The sequence below is a fragment of the Oncorhynchus keta genome, chromosome 17 (assembly GCF_023373465.1).
Source record: "Oncorhynchus keta strain PuntledgeMale-10-30-2019 chromosome 17, Oket_V2, whole genome shotgun sequence".
Lineage (NCBI taxonomy): Eukaryota > Metazoa > Chordata > Actinopteri > Salmoniformes > Salmonidae > Oncorhynchus > Oncorhynchus keta.
The window spans coordinates 47,765,064-47,787,299 of NC_068437.1; the positions used below are offsets into that span (position 1 = coordinate 47,765,064).

General features: G+C 41.2%; 1 protein-coding gene across 2 annotated transcripts in view; it reads left to right on the forward strand.

The window, feature by feature from the left end:
* The first annotated feature begins 286 nt into the window (after window positions 1-286).
* The window catches only part of mgat4c (mgat4 family member C), a 189,564-nt gene continuing 167,614 nt past the window's right edge, over window positions 287-22,236 (forward strand). For both annotated transcript variants that reach the window (XM_052466289.1, XM_052466290.1), the window contains exon 1: window positions 287-615. The gene's annotated coding sequence lies outside the window, so the exon portion shown is untranslated. The remainder of the gene's footprint in view (window positions 616-22,236) is intronic.

The following is a 22,236-nucleotide window of genomic DNA, read 5'->3' on the forward strand; positions in this document are numbered from 1 at the left end:
TGTTGGCACACCATATTAAAAATGTTTTGAAATTAATAGGCCTACATTTATTAATTATTTAATACATAATTTATCAATTATTTATCAATGAAAATGTTTTTTTGAAAAAGATCATTAAAGCAAGCAAGCCTTGTAATATGTTCAATATAATAGTCGCTGTAAACGTATTGGTAAAGCTTTATAGTTTACACAGGTGGTTTATGGAAACTGTTAGCGACATAGGATGAGATAGACAGTTACCATATTCTCCAATCTGGGCGCGTTAAGCATCACTGGTCCACGCGCTGCCTCCAGTCTCCTTGCAGTCGAAGGGAGGAGAGCGAGACAATACGCAGCACCTCCGTACATGTAGTGATGCAACTGTTGTATTAAGGTTTCATATATTGTATATTTCTAGAATTCCTTCATCTGAAAGGGAAGAGAACCCGTAGACACTCGGGACAGGTCGGTCGGCGCTTCTACGGCAGCAAAGAATTCAAGAGCTGAAGACTGACTGTAGCAGAGTTGTAGGGCTACCGTAAAGCGAGCACTCGACGGTTTCATTAGATGCGTTTGCAGAGAAGTAAAGCATGACAACATACTCCGCGGGGTAAAACGACGACATTATGTTTTGACGTGAGTAAGCCTATTTTTTTTTTTTTTAACATATTTCGTATACAGTAATATCTGCAATGTTTTTAAGATTGGCAATGTTATGGATGTGGAGCTTTACTGTAGATAAATAGCCCAAGCAAGAATGTAAGACGTTATTTCACTGGTCTACACATAAAGTATGTTAGCCTACACACAAATACTACAAACTTGGCTTCTTACCCATGCTTTTAAGGTTATCCTGAGGTATTGCCCACATCTACTGTAAATACAGTTGCAGTAGGTTAGCCTATAATAACCTTCAGTTCAGTTTATAAATACAGTTAGATTCCAAAAAGAAGCGACCTACTTCATTAAACAATGTTAGATTGACAGGAGTCAAGAATGTCTAACTTTGAGATAAACTGCAGAGGGCACACATGTAACACAAAACAAAACACATCCATTGCTGTTGTCCTCATATCTAAATAGTAGTTCATACATTGCTGTAGTAGCTAGTAGTAGTTGCTGTAGTAGCTAGTAGTAGTTGCTGTAGTAGCTAGTAGTAGTTGTTGTAGTAGCTAGTAGTAGTTGCTGTAGTAGCTAGTAGTAGTTGCTGTAGTAGCTAGTAGTAGTTGTTGTAGTAGCTAGTAGTAGTTGCTGTAGTAGCTAGTAGTAGTTGCTGTAGTAGCTAGTAGTAGTTGTTGTAGTAGCTAGTAGTAGTTGCTGTAGTAGCTAGTAGTAGTTGCTGTAGTAGCTAGTAGTAGTTGCTGTGGTAGCTAGTAGTAGTTGCTGTAGTAGCTAGTAGTAGTTGCTGTAGTTTTCCTAATTCTGTAGAACAGCTTGTGTCCTGGGGTGGTGAGAGTGACAGCACCATGGCTCATCTAAGGGGCCTGTGGCCAAACAGCTACTCATTACTGTGCAGCAGCAGCTCTGGATTCTGTTGGCTGCAGACTGCGTGTGGCTCATCATCAGGGGTCACTGTGACGGGTGTTGCATCGTGATGAAACTACTCTTTTAAAAAAATACTAAGACACACTGAGTAAGGTTAACTAAATGAATTCATCTGAATTCACATACCAAAAATCAATAACAGATCATTAAAACCTTTAATACAGCAGTATCACAAGTATTACATTACAAAATATGTTTTCTGTTATAATTGTGTCATAAGAGAGAATTTACAACCATTTCCAACAACATCGTTAAATGGAAGCTTTTCTAAGGTCCTTGATACACGCCCTTCACCTGGACTCATACTTAGTTGCTCCTTGATTAGAATTTTACAGGCTCACAACCATAGCACTGATTCTAGCGTTCGTCTGCCGATCATTCAGGGCACTGTGTTTTAGGGGGCCACCCACTGTCTGACTGCCGACATTTTCAGGTAATTCTACATCTAAAATCGATGAGCACTCGGTTTGCAAATAGCGTTCAGAGGTGCTTAGTACTCTCGGCCAGCAAACACTATTGGTGTGTCTGAGCCCTAATTCCTTACTAGACTGAAATTGTGTAACCAGTCAACTATCCATGTTTTTTTCCCACTCTCCAAAATGAACAGTGGTTCTCAAACATTTTAGCTTACTGTACCCCCCAATATATTTTGGAATCCTAGAAACAAAATGATTTATATTAAGAAGCAAAGTGAAGTGGAAGGCAGCATTGTTTTTGTTTGGAACAGGCTGTTGACTGCATTTGACCTAACAGAACAGCATGCAAACGTACACTGAGATTACAAATCATTAAGAACACGTTCGTAATAGTGAGCTATACCCCCTTTTGCCCTCAGAATAGCCTCATTTTGTCGGGGCATGGACTCTACAAGGTGTCTAAAGGGTCCACAGGCATGCTGGCCCATGTTGACTCCAATGCTTCCCACAGTTGTGTCAAGTTGGCTGGATGTCCTTTGGGTGGTGGACCATTCTTGATACACACAGCAAAATGTTTAGTGTGAAAAACCCAGCAGCGTTACAGTTCTTGACACATTTAAACCAATGCACCTGGCACCCTCTGAATAGTACACATACACAATCCATGTCTTAAATCCTTCTTTAACCTGTCTCCTGTCTCCTCCCCTTCATCTACACTAATTGAAGTGGATTTCACTGCTTGAGTGACAGGGGGCGGGGCTTTGTGTGTATGGGAAGCAGCCACAAGAGGAAAGAGGGAGAGAGACGACAAACAGAGTAAACTATAAAAACGGACGTTACAGCAGACAGAGTAAACTATAAAAACTGACGTTACAGCAGACAGAGTAAACTATAAAAACTGACGTTACAGCAGACAGAGTAAACTATAAAAACTGACGTTACAGCAGACAGAGTAAACTATAAAAACGGACGTTACAGCAGACAGAGTAAACTATAAAAACGGACATTACAGCAGATAGAGTAAACTATAAAAACGGACATTACAGCAGACAGAGTAAACTATAAAAACGGACATTACAGCAGACAGAGTAAACTATAAAAACGGACGTTACACACAGACAGAGTAAACTATAAAAACGGACATTACAGCAGACAGAGTAAACTATAAAAACGGACATTACAGCAGATAGAGTAAACTATAAAAACGGACATTACAGCAGACAGAGTAAACTATAAAAACGGACATTACAGCAGATAGAGTAAACTATAAAAACGGACATTACAGCAGACAGAGTAAACTATAAAAACGGACATTACAGCAGACAGAGTAAACTATAAAAACGGACATTACAGCAGATAGAGTAAACTATAAAAACGGACGTTACACGCAGACAGAGTAAACTATAAAAACGGACATTACAGCAGATAGAGTAAACTATAAAAACGGACATTACAGCAGACAGAGTAAACTATAAAAACGGACATTACAGCAGACAGAGTAAACTATAAAAACGGACATTACAGCAGACAGAGTAAACTATAAAAACGGACGTTACACACAGACAGAGTAAACTATAAAAACGGACATTACAGCAGACAGAGTAAACTATAAAAACGGACGTTACACACAGACAGAGTCAACTATAAAAATGGACGTGGCGTTTCAAAATAATGCGAAATTGATATCTCTTGTGATAGGTATATTGCACGTTAATATTGTAATTTAGATGTGAATTCGATTAATTGTGCAGCCCTACTCCCGATTGCATTTTGCACTTCCCAGGGTACCACCTCATTTGCATTTTACAAACATGTCTATGTTGAGTCTTCCTAAGTACCCCCCGTGGATAGGCCAAGTACCCCCCAGGTTGAGAACCTCTGATTAACAGAACTTATACTCACATTATATGTATACTTCAAATCTAAAGGTTTCAGTTTATTCTCTTTTCAGTTTAGCAAATTTGATAACGGCATGTTAAATGTGTGTTTCTAAAAATAAAATAATCAAGACTGACATTTTGTTCTACATATTCTTAATTGGTGACTGTCAAAGTGTCCATAGACAGTGTGTGAGTCATCTGAGCGGCCATCTAGATGAACTAGGCAGGCAGCATCTCCAGTATCTTTCGCATCTTTCTGTGAAAGGTTAGACAAATGCCACAAATAATTGTCAAGAGCAGTTTCCTTATAATGTCTTTCCGTTGGCTTGCCACTATGATTATCCGAGGAGGATAAGGTCAGAGGGGCCAATGAATATCTAGTCGGCCTTGCGGTGTCTGTGTGGAAGCCATCAAGCTTACTGTGACAGTAAGGATGTGAGACTGTGAGGCGTAATCATTGACAAATGAAGACTGTCTGTGACGGTGAAAGTGGATTTCTGGCTGCACCTCTTGTTTCTGTGCATCCAGTCACTGCTGCGGCTGTTCCAAATGACACCCTATTCCCCATAAAGTGCACTACTTCTGGTCAAAAGCAGTGCACTATATAGGGGAAATTATGCCATTTGGGACACACAGCCTGTGTAAAGAGGCCTTAGAGCCAGCTGCTGACAGACTGTATGAATGAATGGACTGTGTCTGTGTGGACTCTGCCATGTTAAGCAGGATTACTACAGTAAGTCAAGCACCAATGCCAAGATTAGCAGTGGAAAGCAAGGATGCGTCCCAAATGGCAACATAGTCTCTATTTAGTGCACTACTTTTGACCAGGACCCTTTTTATATAGGGGATAGGGTGCCATTTGGGTTCGCAGCCCAAGACTCTTAATACTCTAGGCATGGATCTAGCTCCCATCTCGGTGGGATCAGAGATGCAGCTCTGATGGCCGCCGAGTGCTTAACTGGTTCACTAAGCATCATGCTGATGCAGGGCCTGAATTACATGTTTATAAAAGGGGTAGAAATCGAAAAAGAACCGGCTGTATGTATGCCCTTCCTGTTGCCACCAGTGCTTTTGTCTGCCCTGCTTGCAGTGTTTACTCAAGATTTTAGATTTTAGTTTTGAGTGGAGATGTGTGATGGCCCCCAAAGCTGCATCCCTAGATACAATATTTCATCAAATGGGCTTTTCATGTAGGTAGCAATTTTATTCCACTGTGTAGTTACTGCCACGAATGGTATTTTCTTTCAAAGGGTATCCTTTTGAATGACCCTTTCAATTCAAGCCCTTATTCCTGCTTTTACACCCTATTTTCAAACTTGTTGGCCTCATGTTTTCAGATCTCTCAAAATTAAGTTCTGAGTGACAGGGTGTAACAAGGTGTGAGCCAAGTGACATTTCTTTTGTTCCCGTAAAACAGATAGAAGCAATTATCTAGGAGCTGCTATAGTGTTAGAGACATTCCATAAACAGTCAAGTGTTTATCGCCCCATAAAGTTCCTTTATTCTGCAGTTTGACATCAAAAGGGGGTTTGTTGATATCGGTTGACAGACAAATTAACAGCATGCTAGTCCAAGACATTCCCATTGAGAGAATGATAATTAGATGTCTGTTTTTAATACACTGAACATTTAATAGGAAGGCCTGTGATTGTCAAACTGCTGGTGTTGGGGAATTAGCACAATGTCTACAAGGAATTGAGAGGCACAGGTTGATTCTTTTTGCTCGACCGATCATTTCACCTTTCACTTGGCAGTCTGAGATTTTGAACTTGAAGCTAAAATAAAAGATTCTCAATAAAACAAACTATACTATGTAAAATATCAGGACATAGAGATAGTCACATGGTGGCCAAATGTTCTCATTATTTGCTGTTAAAAATCATCATAGAGGCATCTTGTTGAACACTGGCGAGGCATTGCTGAATTGATCTGATTTGTATTTGTATTTATTATGGATTCCCATTAGTTCCTGCCAAGGCAGCAACAACTCTTCCTGGGGTTTATTATGGATCCCCATTAGTTCCTGCCAAGGCAGCAACAACTCTTCCTGGGGTTTATTATGGATCCCCATTAGTTCCTGCCAAGGCAGCAACAACTCTTCCTGGGGTTTATTATGGATCCCCATTAGTTCCTGCCAAGGCAGCAACAACTCTTCCTGGGGTTTATTATGGATTCCCATTAGTTCCTGCCAAGGCAGCAACAACTCTTCCGGGGGTTTATTATGGATTCCCATTAGTTCCTGCCAAGGCAGCAACAACTCTTCCTGGGGTTTATTATGGATTCCCATTAGTTCCTGCCAAGGCAGCAACAACTCTTCCTGGGGTTTATTATGGATTCCCATTAGTTCCTGCCAAGGCAGCAACAACTCTTCCTGGGGTTTATTATGGATCCCCATTAGTTCCTGCCAAGGCAGCAACAACTCTTCCTGGGGTTTATTATGGATCTCCATTAGTTCCTGCCAAGGCAGCAACAACTCTTCCTGGGGTTTATTATGGATCCCCATTAGTTCCTGCCAAGGCAGCAACAACTCTTCCTGGGGTTTATTATGGATCCCCATTAGTTCCTGCCAAGGCAGCAACAACTCTTCCTGGGGTTTATTATGGATCCCCATTAGTTCCTGGCCAAGGCAACAGCTACTCTTCCTGGGGTTTATTATGGATCCCCATTAGTTCCTGCCAAGACAGCAACAACTCTTCCTGGGGTTTATTATGGATCCCCATTAGTTCCTGCCAAGGCAGCAACTACTCTTCCTGGGGTTTATTATGGATCCCCATTAGTTCCTGCCAAGGCAGCAACAACTCTTCCTGGGGTTTATTATGGATCCCCATTAGTTCCTGCCAAGGCAGCAGCTACTCTTCCTCTGGGTTTATTATGGATCCCCATTAGTTCCTGCCAAGGCAGCAACAACTCTTCCTGGGGTTTATTATGGATCCCCATTAGTTCCTGCCAAGGCAGCAGCTACTCTTCCTCTGGGTTTATTATGGATCCCCATTAGTTCCTGCCAAGGCAGCAGCTACTCTTCCTGGGGTTTATTATGGATCCCCATTAGTTCCTGCCAAGGCAGCAGCTTCTCTTCCTGGGCTCCAGCAAAATGTTGGCAGTTATATACAAATAAAAACATTATATTACACTTCACAACAGATTTCACAACACTATTCTACTACCACATACTGTGTCTACAACACAAAATCCATGTGTACTTGTGTGTATAATGCGTATGTTATCATGTGTGTGTATGTGTGTGTCTGTGTGTGTGTGTGTGTGTGTGTGTGTGTGTGTGTGTGTGTGTGTGTGTGTGTGTGTGTGTGTGTGTGTGTGTGTGTGTGTGTGTGTGTGTGTGTGTGTGTGCGTGTGTGTGTGCGTGTGTGCCTGTGTCTGTGCCTGTGGGTGTGCGTCTGCGTCTGCGCCTGCGCGTGCGCTCGTGTGTGTGTGTGTGTGTGTGTGTGTGTCTCCACAGTTCCTACTGTAGCGTAAGGTGTAGTTTTATATTTTTTTATCTGATTTTACTGCTATTGTCATGAGGAAAAGTTCATGTTCTGAAGCTTGTGCTCTTTAACCATCGTTATAATGTAATGTGCTGTGAGTCACAGATGGCATCGTTGATGGCAGAGGGTACTGTAAGGAGAGACGCTAAATACATTTGTCAAAAAATGTCAAGCACTCACTCATTTTAAGTGATTCACTCTTTATTTAATAGCATCTCCAGCCACTCGTTTGTGTGGGTTGCCTTTGGCAGCCCGCCGTTTTCCATTGTTCATTTCTGCATCTTGCTGTGTCAATCATTTAGTTGGTTACCTGCCGCACTCGCTGGCTGCATTAGCAATACAATGTCCATTTCTGTAACCATGTAATCAATGAGAGACAACGTGCTGAAGTAGTCTTGGCACAGTTTAACTGCTGTTATAATCTCATACAGTTGTGTTTCTTTTGAAGCACTTCAATAAAGGTTAAATAAAAAAATAAAAATGTATTTTGAAGCAGTTATAGCTAGGTTTTCACTTTACATTGGGGGAGAGGGGGTTCATTTGAGCCAAAATAGTACGTTTCTGGGAAACCATACACAAAATGTATTATTTGACCAAATGTTTAGGAAGAAATCTTCCTTTCATGGAGTCTGTGAAGGAACAAACCACATGGAAAAAGTGTGAAGTAAGGTCCAAAAAACAGATTTTCACCAAGTCAAATACATTTATTGTGTTAGAGATCATTTTAAGATTGTTTTATACATCAGTTGGGGTCTCTATAAGCATCAATATGAGGTCCTAAACCTAGCATGATAGTGAAACCTTGTAACTGTATGGGCTAATATATACTAAATGTTTGCCTTGGGGAAAGTTGAGCCAATGGCCATGGGGTAAGTTGAACCAATGGTTGAGCCAAAGGCAAGTTAAGCAAATTGAAGTGTTTTCTTCCCAGGCACAATGCAATGCATTATCGCTGAGATATGAGGTAACAACAGGGCCTGGCCTATGTTAAAGAGCCACTGAACATTCCGATTGGCATGTGTTTTTCTGTTGCTCATTCGATAAACAAGATTTCAGTCTTGGATGTGTATTTCCTGACTGATTCCACATTTCGTTAATGATGTTTGTACCCCATGATACGCTGTAGACGTGGAAGCCTATTTCACTTCCTCAAAATCCCCAGAATGAATCTAAGATAACTCAAGAAATCTGAAATACATTTTGACGTTTTAGCCGAGAATGTTTTGGTTGCGCAATTTTAGACCAACCTACTGTAAGTTGTTTGGTTCAGTATTTCTCAAGTAAATAAAGTCGGACCTGCTCGGCACGTCTGTCTCACTCTCTATGCTATTTGATAGAGACCAATCACCACAGCTGTTCATGTCAGTGGGCAAATGGTCATTGTCAAATAAACGCACGGATGTTCCAAACTCCGTTTTAGACCAGACTGACTTTATGGCCCAAGTTATGTTATTTGTAGTACATTTTGACACTAGAATAACAGTTTCTGACTCAAATCAATGCCACATAGGCCATTTTCAAAGGGATTTGTTGCTTTTTAAAGGCAGTTGCTCTTTAATGGTGTTACAAAAAGTACATTGTTTGTTTGGTGTTAAGCCTGTGTTAAAATATACTTAAAATGATTAAAAGACAATAAAACAATTGTGATTGTGTTGAATTCTGTTTGGGAAATAAAGATAGACTTGGTTTTAAAAAGATAGTGGTAATATTTCATTCAGTACAGAAATGTGTAGGCGGCTTAACTTACCCTGTTCTGCGGCTCAACTTACCTCACACACGGTGCCAGGAGACCACTTTTTTTGGACAGCTATGTTTTCAAAACAGTTATGTTTACATTAATTCTGATTATTTATAGGGAAACACAACATCCGGAAATACATGAAGATATCTTTGTTAGAGAGAATACTATATTTCCCTTGACGGAGGGATGCGGAATTTAAAAAAGGTTCAACTTATCCCACTCTCCCCTATTGTCACATGGGGCTAAATATAGTATCTTAGATGAGTAGTTTCAAAATGTCATAATAATTCCCATTATGTGCATACATTTGTGCTCTTTGGATTGATTTACCAATTAGCCAGTAGTACTATACATTCTCTGTGTATTATTTATGCAACTTGTAGGCTATACAGTAACTATAACCTCAAACCTGATAAAATAATATCCCTTTTGAATGCATATGTTGCATATCTATCAGTTATGTCCAGAGGGGTCTGCAGGACCAAAATGCACTTCCATCCCTGAAGAGAAAAGTGCTTTCGCTGTCTTTTAACATCCAGGTTGTATGAACTGTAATCTGAATCTTGATTTTGATGCGTTTATTAGGGGTGTAACAATTCTCCAAGCCCACGGTTAAATTATGTATTGCGGTTTTGGGGTCACAGTTCAGTTCGCTTTCGGTACAGGGGTGAAAATGAAATACAGTTACTGGAGTTCATTTTAGTTTATTTAAGAAAATACAAAGTGTTGGTATTCCTGATTGTGAAAACACACGATTACTCATAAAAAAACACTAAAATAAAGTGCAATATGTGTGTAAAGTCAATATGTAAAAGAAGAGAAAAATATTCACAGGTGTGTGACTCTCATAAAGGCGGTGTGTCTATAGCACAGTATTTTTCATCTCCCACTCCGGGGTAATGTGATGGGGCTGTCACTGTTAAGTAGCTCTCTGTAGCCCTGGAGGTCCACCATCTGCAGTAAGCGCACCATAGGGTACATTGGCCAATTCATTGAAAACTTTGGCTTTGGCTTGCTTATATTGAGCAGGTACTACCTGTTTGCTGAAATTGGTGCGAGAGGGAAGTTCGTAACGTGGCTCTACCACTTTCACAAGGTGCTAAAACCGTCTATTCTCAATCACTGAGAATAGGCGCATATCCACGGCTATAAACACTAATCGCGCTTGGAATTTCTTTAGCCTGGTCAGAATCAGCTGTGAAGAGCTGCTTGAATGCAGAGGGGAAGCGAAGTTGTGTTGTTGTTTCTTTGCATTTCTGTCTGGCTCCGGTGGTAGGAATATTGGGGTGATTTTGGCGTAAATGTATCAAAATGTTTGAGGTGTTGGCAGCAACATAGGCTATTCTCGATGAGCAGTGGCAACAAATGTTAACGTTTTATACACAGCTCTTTGTCCATCGCCGTTGTAATCTACTTGGAAGCCAACATTTTCCCAAACTGGAGATTTAAACGATGATGGAGGATCCTCCTGGTTTATTGACCCCACCAATTGCCATCGTACAGAACTAGTTCCCGGCTGTGCCTCACAAATGGATAGTTTGAAATTCCGCAATTAAGATTTGAAGTTGATTTAAAAGAATAGCCTGAAATGTTTTTTTTTTTCAATTCAGATTTCTAGTTTTCAATTCAGATTTCTAGTTGTTTTAAAAGAATAGCCTGAAATGTTTTTTTTTTTCAATTCAGATTTCATCAAGCGGCATACAGCACAGGGTAGGCTTTGCCAATAAAAAATAAAAAAATGTTTTAATGTATTAATTTGTGTTCACAGTGCGGACCAAACAGAGTTCCCTGTACTGAACAGTTTGGTACCAATAGGTGTATCGTTACGCCCGTAGCGTTTATACTACAAAAGACACTGTGTTATTGAGGCATTATGTCATTCAGCCTTCAGGGGGAGGATATTGGCAGATACATGAAAGGACTTGGCTGTAGTATAGTGAGAGATAATAATAATAATGGAATGGAAATGTGTTTCTTGCATATCCCAACTCCCCCTGAGACACCCGCAGGGAGTGGGGTCACAGCCAGGGTCACCATTGTCGAGCGCCCATGGAGCTCTGGTCAAAAGTATAGTGCACTATGTAGGGAATCCGCTGCCATTTGCAAGCAGCTAAAGTAAACGGTCCACAGTGAGGGATGAATAATATTCAACATAGCCGGCACAAACAATAGCACACAGCAAAGGAGAGAGGCTATGGATTATATAATGGAACTGTGTACCATTGAGCCGATGGTGGAGATTGCAATTAATGCTCATGGCTCCTCAGAGAGATCTTTGAGGAACCAGTAGTTGTCTGCAGTGGAGTGAGCATGGTGGAGATGATAATGAGGGGTAATGTGGTGCTTGTAAGCAGCATGAAAGTGCCAAAGGAATCAAAGACGAGAAGACACAGAATCCTCCATTAAATATACGTCAATGACAGTGGAAACAAAGAACAAAGACCTAAACTCTTTATGTGTTTGTTAACGGTGGGGTGTGTGTGTGTGTGCCTGCATGGGTGTGTGTGTGCGTGTGTATGGGGAGGATAGTTGAAATAGGTTATTTATGAAGGCATCAACCTCCCACCCCCTGTCACGCCAGCTGTTTATGACACTACAGTGGAGGCTTTGATCATCAGGCCAAGGGCACAGCTTGACGTGACAGATGCAGACCAGAAGGTAGGAACCCTAATTGTTGCTCTCTCACTCAAGTTTTTAAAATAGATGTGTCTCTTCATATCACAGCATTTCTTTACTCCACCGCCAAGTATTGTGTTTTTATATCCCTCGTGAAAATACCCCAAAATATGTTTTGGACACACACCCAAAGCTATAGTGCCACACACTACAGATAAGATCTACTATTTCACTTTGTGAAAAATAGTGCCTCTAACGACTTCAGGTAAATTATTTTTCCAATAATGAGCTGGCAACTTGTACACAATTACAATTTTGAACTCAAAGAGACAATAGCATTATCACAACAGTCAACAGTAGTACAAGGTGCCTTGGGAAAGTCCATTCAAAACAGGAGGAATGTTGCACCTGCTACCGGAACTGCGAATTGTCGTCACTAATTTATTACCAGGCATTTCAGACAACGCAGGTGCCCAAACCCCATACTCATCTGACCTGGAAATGACTGCAAGCCAAACAGCTGCTTCATACATTCATGTCTGAATTGCTGTCATGCACTCGATTGTCCCTATTGAGTGTAATCTAATTATATGATAAGCATAGTAGGCATATATTTTTTGCAAAAAAAGCTATTTGAATGCTTTTTGAATTCCTACATTTCTGTCATGAGGGGTTACAGGTACAATATTTAAATGTATATAATTTCATATTGAATCCATATGTCACGATCGTGTGGAGAGACAGACCGTGATTGGAGTTCCACATCTTTATTTTTAGTGAAACTTAAAACAAACCAAGAAACAAACAACGACCGTGCAGTACTGAGGTGCACCATGCACTCACTCAAAAACAATATCCCACAAAGCAGGTGGGAACAGGGAACCCTTAAGTATGATCCCCAATTAGAGACAACGGACATCAGCTGCCTCTAATTGGGAACCATACCAAGAGCACCAACATAGAAATATATAACCTAGAACACCCCCTAGTCACACCCTGACCTACTACACCATAGAAAACCAAGGGCTCTCTATGGTCAGGGCGTGACACCATATTTGTTTTATTCATTATTTCATACATTGTACCTGTGGGCTGCCACTCAGAAGAAGACAACAAGAAGAGAAAATAAAAAAACATTACAAAAGGTGCATAATTACAAAATATTGATTGTTCTGATAATTTTTTAGAGTTTAAATAATAATAATTTCAGTAAAAACAGGAAAAGAAAACAAAAAAGAAGTGGGCCTCCAACCCCAACCTCCAATCCCATCCCCCAACCCCCCTCCCCCAACCCCAACCTCCAATCCCCCCAACCCCCCCCAACCCCAACCTCCCATCCCATCCCCTCCCCAACCCCAACCTCCAATCCCATCCCCCAACCCCCCAACCCCAACCTCCAATCCCATCCCCCAACCCCAACCTCCAATCCCCCCCAACCGCCCCCCAACCCCAACCTCCCATCCCATCCCCTCCCCAACCCCAACCTCCAATCCCATCACCCCAACCCCCCCACCCCAACCTCCCATCCCATCCCCCCCCCCCCAACCCCAACCTCCCATCCCTACCCCCAATCCAATCCCATCCCCCCCAACCCCAACCTCCCATCCCCCCCCAACCCCCAACCCCAACCTCCCATCCCATCCCCCCAACCCCCAACCCCAACCTCCCATCCCATCCCCCGAACCCCCAACCCCAACCTCCCATCCCATCCCCCAACCCCCCAACCCCAACCTCCCATCCCCCCCAACCCCAACCTCCCATCCCATCCCCCCACCCCCCCAACCCCAGCCCTATGCTGTAGGTGATTTATCGTAATTAATTATATCAACAAAATGTCCACGATAAGTCGTCGGTGTGGTCAGTGTCAATCATTTTTGGTTTATCGTCCCAGCTCTAGTTGACATGGAACATATGAAAAAAGGCTACCTGATCTAATAGTAAGCTCGCTCCACGTTTTCATATAGGTAGCAGACCTGCATTTAAATACATCTGCATTTGAGTATTTGTTATTTTAAATACTTTTTTCTGTGTATTTTAGTATTTTCAAGTACTTTTATTGGAATGTTTGCATGGTTATTTGTAAAAAACATAATATTTTTTAAAATGGTCTTCCAAATTGTATTTAAAATAATTTTCAAAAACGTATTTTAAATACTATTTTCAAATACCTGGGTTAAATGTAAGGCAGTGTATGTGAGTATTTTCAAATACTTTCCAAGTGTATTTCAAATTCATTGTATTATTCAACTACTTGATTTTTCCAATAAAGGTAATCTGAATACTTACTTCGGAATGTATGTGAAAGTAATTGAGATATTTGAAATAGTACTTGAACCCAGGCCTGATAGGTAGTCACTATAATTATTAAATACATTAATGACATGAAATGCATACACTTCTCTTGCCACTGACGTTTACACCTCAGGGAAATAATTACTATAGCATTGACACACCATGCATGAGATTTGCATGGCTAGTTAATTCAAGGCAAGGCTATGCTACCCTAGAGCACTCCAGCAGTAGCTGTCAGGGAAACAATTATTTCTACCCAATTATTTTCTCCTCTGAGACAGAGGCGTAAAAGTGAATTGGATATTGGAGGAACTGTTTTATGTTGCTTCTTTCAAGGCTTTTTCTTTTATTGATGTCAGGTCTTTACCAAAGTCTTGTATGCATCACAGAGGGTAATTATATCCTACAATAGATCCATAATGCTATAAACAAGACTGCTGACTTATGGAGACCAGACAAATGACCAATTAATATATTTCATAGAGACACATTTATTTTTAAAATTACATTTACAATGTTTTCCTTTTCTTGAGTATCTTATTTGCCTGAAGACAAACTGAATTCTTCCGCAGGTCTGTTGTGTACCCGACAGTCTGAGACTGCTATCATTGAAGTGGTTTGTGGTGACGTCAAAATGAAAGGTGTTGAATTACTTCCACCCCCAACCTCCCATCCCATACCCCTAACCAACAAACTTCACATACAGTGGCTTGCGGAAATATTCACCCCCCCTTGGCATTTTTCCTATTTTGTTGCCTCATAACTTGGAATTAAAATAGATTTTTTGGGGGGGATTTGTATCATTTGATTTACACAACATGCCTCCACACTTTGAAGATGCAAAACATGTTTTTTTTTTAAACAAACAAGAAATAAGACAAAAAAAACAGAAAACTTGAGTGTGCATAACTATTCACCCCCCTAAAGTCAATACTTTGTAGAGCCACCTTTTGCAGCAATTACAGCTGCAAGTCTCTTGGGGTATGTTTCTATAAGCTTGGCACATCTAGCCACTGGGATTATTCCATTCTTCAAGGCAAAACTGCTCTAGATCCTTCAAGTTGGATGGGTTCCGATGGTGTACAGCAATCTTTAAGTCATACCACAGATTATCAATTGGATTGAGGTCTGGGCTTTGACTACGCCATTCCAAGACATTTAAATGTTTCCCCTTAAACCATTCAAGTGTTGCTTTAGCAGTATGCTTAGGGTCATTGTCCTGCTGGAAGGTGAACCTCCGTCCCAGTTTCAAATCTCTGGAAGACTGAAACAGGTTTCCCTTAAGAATTTCCCTGTATTTAGCGCTATCATTACTTCAATTCTGACCCGTTTCCCAGTCCCTGCCTATGAAAACATCCACTGCATGATGCTGCCACCACCGTGCTTCACTGTGGGGATGGTATTCAAGGGGTGATAAGAGGTATTGGGCTTGCGCCAGACAGTGTTGTCCTTGATGGCCAAAAAGCAAAATGTTAATCTCATCTGACCAGAGTACCTTCTTCCATATGTTTGGGGAGTCTCCCACATTCCTTTTGGCGAACACCAAACGTGTTTTCTTATTTCTTTATTTCTCCTGGCCACTCTTCCGTAAAGCCCAACTCTGTGAAGTGTACGGCTTAAATTGGTCCTATGGACAGATACAACAGATCCATGATGCAATAAAACAACACTGCTGACTTATTGACACCAGACAAATGACCAATCAATATATTTAATAGAGATACATGTATTTTTTAAACAAAATACATTTACAATATTTGACCCTTTCTTGAGTATCTTAAACGCTAGTAAAACCAAATGCATGCTTTTCAACCGATGGCTGCCTGCACCCGCATGCCCGACTAGCATCACCACCCTGGATGGTTCCGACCTTGAATATGTGGACACCTATAAGTACCTAGGTGTCTGGCTAGACTGCAAACTCTGCTTCCAGACTCATATCAAACATCTCCAATCGAAAATCAAATCAAGAGTCGGCTTTCTATTCCGCAACAAAGCCTCCTTCACTCACGCTGCCAAGCTTACCCTAGTAAAACTGACTATCCTACCGATCCTCGACTTCGCCGATGTCATCTACAAAATTGCTTCCAACACTCTACTCAGCAAACTGGATGCAGTTTATCACAGTGCCATCCGTTTTGTCACTAAAGCACCTTATACTACCCACCACTGCGACTTGTATGCTCTAGTCGGCTGGCCCTAGCTACATACTCGTTGCCAGACCCACTGGCTCCAGGTCATCTACAAGTCCATGCTAGGTAAAACTCCGCCTTATCTCAGTTCACTGGTCACGATAGCAACACCCATCCGCAGCACGCGCTCCAGCAGGTGTATCTCACTGATCATCCCTAAAGCCAACACCTCATTCGGCCGCCTTTCGTTCCAGTACTCTGCTGCCTGTGACTGGAACGAATTGCAAAAATCACTGGAGTTGGAGACTTTTATCTCCCTCACCAACTTCAAACATCAGCTATCTGAGCAGCTAACCGATCGCTGCAGCTGTACATAGTCTATTGGTAAATAGCCCACCCATTTTCACCTACCTCATCCCCACAGTTTTTATTTATTTACTTTTCTGCTCTTTTGCACACCAATATCTCTACCTGTACATGATCATCTGATCATTTATCACTCCAGTGTTAATCTGCAATATTGTAATTATTCGCCTACCTCCTCATGCCTTTTGCACACATTGTATATAGACTCCCCTTTTTTTTCTACTGTGTTATTGACTTGTTAATTGTTTACTCCATGTGTAACTCTGTGTTGTCTGTTCACACTGCTATGCTTTATCTTGGCCAGGTCGCAGTTGCAAATGAGAACTTGTTCTCAACTAGCCTACCTGGTTAAATAAAGGTGAAAAAAAAAATACAAAATTCAGATTTGCCTGATGACAAACTGAATTCTTCTGCAGCTCTATCGTTTGCTACATACTTCAGTCTGAGACTGCCATCATTGAAGTCCTTTGTGGTGACGTCAAAATGAGGGGTGTTGTACAAAACAAAGTCATCAGCGATTGGATCATCTCTAACCAATCACATTATCAAAGCCAATGACAAGTTTTCTATCCACTGCTTTACCCACGTATGTTCTGGCTCTGGCCCAACCCATCGGTTTCTGGGACCAATCAGATGGTCGAGAATGGATTTCCATTGGCATAGCGTTTGGCCCGGAGCAAGGAGTTTGGGTTGCCAGGCAATCTGCCTGTAGGCGATGCACTTTATATGAACCAATGTAAAGACTCGTATTTACAGTCATTGCTCTAATGTAAGCTATCTGACGTTTTTCTTCTCTGTAATGCTAAAAGATGTTCTCCTTCTCTGCGATCTTAATTAGAATTTCTAATTTTATAGACTCAAAAGCTACAGTGAATCTTCTACCTCAGCCTCTTCCATCCTCCATCATGTACATAATTACAACAGGATGTTCCTAGCTAAGTGAATGTAATTGGGTTCCTGTCATCCCCTAGTGCCTATGTTTTCTCCAGGTAGTCATTCACCTCTTAATATTGAGCTCATGTATTATTCACGAAGCCTGTCCCACTGCTGCGACCCTTAACTATAATTAGCTTTTCCCAACACCTCCCTTTCTTTAAGACGGACAATCTGGAGAGCGGAGATGGGGGAGGAAGAGAGAGCTTAAGAGAAGCAGGGTGCGCAGAAATAGTTAGTGACACCTTGGTGAGGAGTTGGGCTGTGAGAAAGAGGGAGGGAGGGGGGGTTACGAAAGAGAGGGAGAGAAAGAGAGAGGGGTGGTTGCGAAAGAGAGAGAGAGGGAGAGAAAGAGAGCGCGGCTACCGATTTCCATTATGAGTGTTTACGGCACTGTTTTGGAGAGCCAATGATCTGCTCTTGTGTGAGTCATGGAGATTATTTAGACTGGTGACAGCGTGCAGCACAGAACATCGGCAGAACTCCCTCACGCTTCTCACACTGACAACAGACAGGAGACAGAGCAGAGAGAGACACTTCTTAAACGTACAGCAATACAGCCGGCAGGTGAGTGAGTGTAAATGCCTGTAGCTGTGATATTTCATGATTTGCTGTGTAAAGCTTGAGCATCCTGTATCCTCTCTCTGCTACCAGCGACTTCAGATGATCACGATCTCTCTCCTCAGCATGCTGTTTTATGTCGTTGTTAGAGGTAGACATAGAGGCAGATCTCTCCCTCTCTCTCTCTCTCTCTCTCTCTCTCTCTCTGTGCATCTTTCTCTCAATCCTCTGTCACTCTCCTTCCTGCCTCCCCCTCTGTGTCATTTCTTGCTGTCACTGTCTGTCATTCTTGTCCCTGCCTCCCCTCTCTCTGTCTTCCTCACTCCCTCCCTGCACTCCTTTCTGTGACAGTGAGTTGTCTCATGTCTTGTGTACAAAGGATCCATCAAAATGTCTGTGGTCTGGCGGAAGTAACTAATTTCAGGTGGTTAAATTTTGTCATCCAAATCATTGTATTCAACATGCTGTTTAGTCTTTTTGGAAGGAGAAGGTGCATGTCACCCCCCCACACACACACACACAGCTAGAGCCTCCACCTACAAAACAGCCAATGTAGGTGCACACAGTGCCACAGTCTTGTATTACAGAATGACTCATAGATACATAACGTTATAGTGTGCTCAAGGCATCAGTCTACAGTGCAATTCTAATTAAATTCCCTCTCCCTGTCAATTCCATTTCATTCAAATAAAATCCAAGGTCAGTCTTTGAATTCAGATATAATTAAATTCCTTTGAAATCTAATGTTAGGTAAATTCCAAGAATTCAATTTCCAATTAAATATTATCCCCAACAATTCCACAAATTCAAATTAATTTCCCTTGGGCTTTCAGGCGAATCATGTCACTGTTCAGACAGCCTTGTTACAGCATACTTGCTACATCATACTTGCTACACCATACTTGCTACAGCATACTGCTACAGCATACTGCTATTTAGCATACTGCTAAATAATATAAATTATTTAAAATAAATCCTGCAGTCCATTGATACTAAGTGCATTAATTCCATTCACTGGAAAATGTACTAACATTCAATTTCAATTCAATTCCAAAGATTTTTTCAATTCCAATTCAAACAGTTCAAACACTCTAATTCCAATTCAATTCCATTTCCATAACTTGAAGACTTCAATTCAATGTAAATTCTCTACTTCATGAGTGAATTCAACAATTTAATTGGAATATTACATTGGGACTTGAGCTGTGGAGGGCACACACAGGTAAACCATAGAAGCACTGTTAGCATGTTTTAAATGCTGGAATGAATGGTGCTCTGCTTGTCTTTATCGCATACTATTGTCTGTCTCCTCATTGTGATTTACTACCATGCCTGCACTGGGGTTTGTGTGAGGAGGATTCTGCTTCTTTGTGTTAAGAGGTGTAATGTACAGCTCTTATGGATGGGGCTAAATATAGCGGTGGTTTCTGTGTGTGTGTGTGTGTGTGTGTGTGTGTGTGTGTGTGTGTGTGTGTGTGTGTGTGTGTGTGTGTGTGTGTGTGTGTGTGTGTGTGTGTGTGTGTGTGTGTGTGTGTGTGTGTGTGTGTGTGTGTGTGTGTGCGTGTGCAGACCCACAACAAGTCATCACTTTTTTCCTACTGTGTGTGTGTGTGCGCGCATGCGTGCTACTTACTATGTGTGTGTGTGTGTGTTGAGAGGTATAGCCTACTGTACAGTAGTCTGAAGATGGGACTAAGCGAAGCGTAAGGGTGTCTGCTGGCCTGCCAAGGATAGTCAGCTGATCTGCTTGGAGGTGCAGGAGATTTATGACCCCCAAGAACAAAAGTGTGTCTGCCTTGGGACCATAAACCATAAATCACAGAGAACTGGTTCAGACCGGGTCAGCAGCTCCTCTGTTCTGTGTTTGTAAGTATTTGTATTTATTATGGATCCCCATTAGCGGATGCCAAGGCAGCAGCTACTCTTCCTGGGGTCCAGCAAAATGAAGACAGTTGTACAATTTAAAAAACATTACAATGCATGACACAACAGATTTCACAACACATTAAGTGTGTGTGTGTGTGTGTGTGTGTGTGTGTGTGTGTGTGTGTGTGTGTGTGTGTGTGTGTGTGTGTGTGTGTGTGTGTGTGTGTGTGTGTGTGTGTGTGTGTGTGTGTGTGTGTGTGTGTGGGTGGTGTTTGTGCTTTTAACGCTGTCTCTCCCTGTCTCAGATGTTTGTTGACATACTGCACAACTAGGTTGGATGTGCTAGGTTGAATTACAGTGCATTCAGAAAGGATTCAGACCCCTTGACTTTTTCCACATTTTGTTACGTTACAGCCTTATTCTAAAATTGATTAAATAAAAATACATCTTCATCATTCTACCAAACGGCACATCTGGAGGAAACCTGGTACCATCCCTACGGTTCACCGTCCAACAGGACAATGACCCTAAGCACACAGCCAAGACAACACAGGAGTGGCTTCATGACAAGTCTCTGAATGTCCTTGAGTGGTCCAGCCAGAGCCTGATCTTGAACCTGATCAAACATCTCTGGAGAGACCTGAAAATAGCTGTGCAGCGATGCTCACCATCCAACCTGACAGAGCTTGAGAGGATCTGCAGAGAAGAATGGGAGAAACTCCCCACATACAGGTGTGCCAAGCTTGTAGCATCACTCCCAAGAAGACTCAAGACTGTAATCGCTGCCAAAGGTGTTTCAACAAAGTAATGAGTAAAGGGTCTGAATGCTTATGTAAATATGATATTCATTTTATTTTTAATACGTTTTGAAAATGTTGCTTTGTAATTATGGGGTATTTTGTGTAGATTGATGAAAAAAACATTTATTTAATCAATTATAGAATAAGGCTGTAATGTAACGAAATATGGAAAAAGTCAAAGGGTCTGAATACTTTCTGAAGGCACTGTACTTGATTCAAGTGGCGTCTCAAGTGGCTTCTTTTTTTTATCTGGAGGAAGACCTAGCCTTGTGTCTGTTATGGATTCTGTCCTGACACTGTGTTAAATGTGGATCACAGCGGTTTATGTTCCTTGTATGACTGTTGTGATGTTGCTACCCTGAATTTTTTGCTCTCTAGAGGTTTTCAGCAGGATAATTGCAAAATGTTTAAGTGTCAATCAAGACATTCTCTTTTTCTAAATCTGAAATGTCACTGGCTTTTCTTTGAAATGACCTCAAACAGTTTTCTGCTAATTCCTTTATTGACCTTTATTTATTTAGGCATTCCACTGACACGAGGTGTTATATATTTTTATTGAGACTGTAATATCAAAATAGCTAATTAGGTTTTGAGTAAGGCTGTAAGTGAACTAGCAATTCATTGCATTATATTCTATGTTCTGTCTGTATAATCTGTCAATCTGGTTTGGCATTACATGAAGGCTAAAGGTGAACATGGATTTATGCAAAGTTATTAGAGAAAGAGCTCTTGCCATTGAAATCCATTCATTAGATGTGTCTATCCAGCCTCAAGAAGACATACTGGATATATTTCTCCCTCATTGATTTGTTATACACCATTTCAGAGTGAAATAGGTAGCTAGCGAATGCTATACATTACTAGTGGTCTAATTTCAGTACAGTGCCTTCAGAAAGTATTCCCACTTATTTACTTAATCCACATTTTGTTGTGTTACAGCCTGAATTTAAAATGGATTAAAATGTCAAAGTGGAATAATAATTATGTTTTTAGAAATGTTTACAAAATTATTTAAAAAATGAAAAGCTGAAATGTCTTGAGTCAATAAGAATCTCACCCCTTCGTTATGGCAAGGCAAAATAAGTTCAGGAGTAAAAATGTGCTTAACAAGCCACAAAATAAGTTGCATGGAGTCACTCTGTGTTCAATAATAGTGTTTAACATGATTTTTGAATCACTACCTCACCTCTATACACAACACATACAATTAAGTTCCCTCAGTCAAACAGTGAATTTCAAACAACGATTCAACCACAATGACGAGAGAGGTTTTCCAATGCCTTGCAATTTTTTACACAAAAAAACAAGCCTTATAAACTAGGCAAGTCAGTTTTTCAGTTGAGAACAAATTCTTATTTACAATGACGGCCTACCCCTGCCAAACCCTCCTGTAACCCAGACGACGCTGGGCCAATTGTTCGCCGCCCTATGGGACTCCCAATCACTTCTGGTTGTGAGACAGCCCGGGATCAAACCAGGGTCTGTAGTGACGTCGCTAGCACTGTGATGCAGTGCCTTACACCGATGCGCCACTTGGGAGTCATTCAAAGAAAGGCATCTATTGGTAAAAAAAAAGAGAAAAGAAGACATTGAATATCCCTTTGAGTATCGTGACGTTATTTAT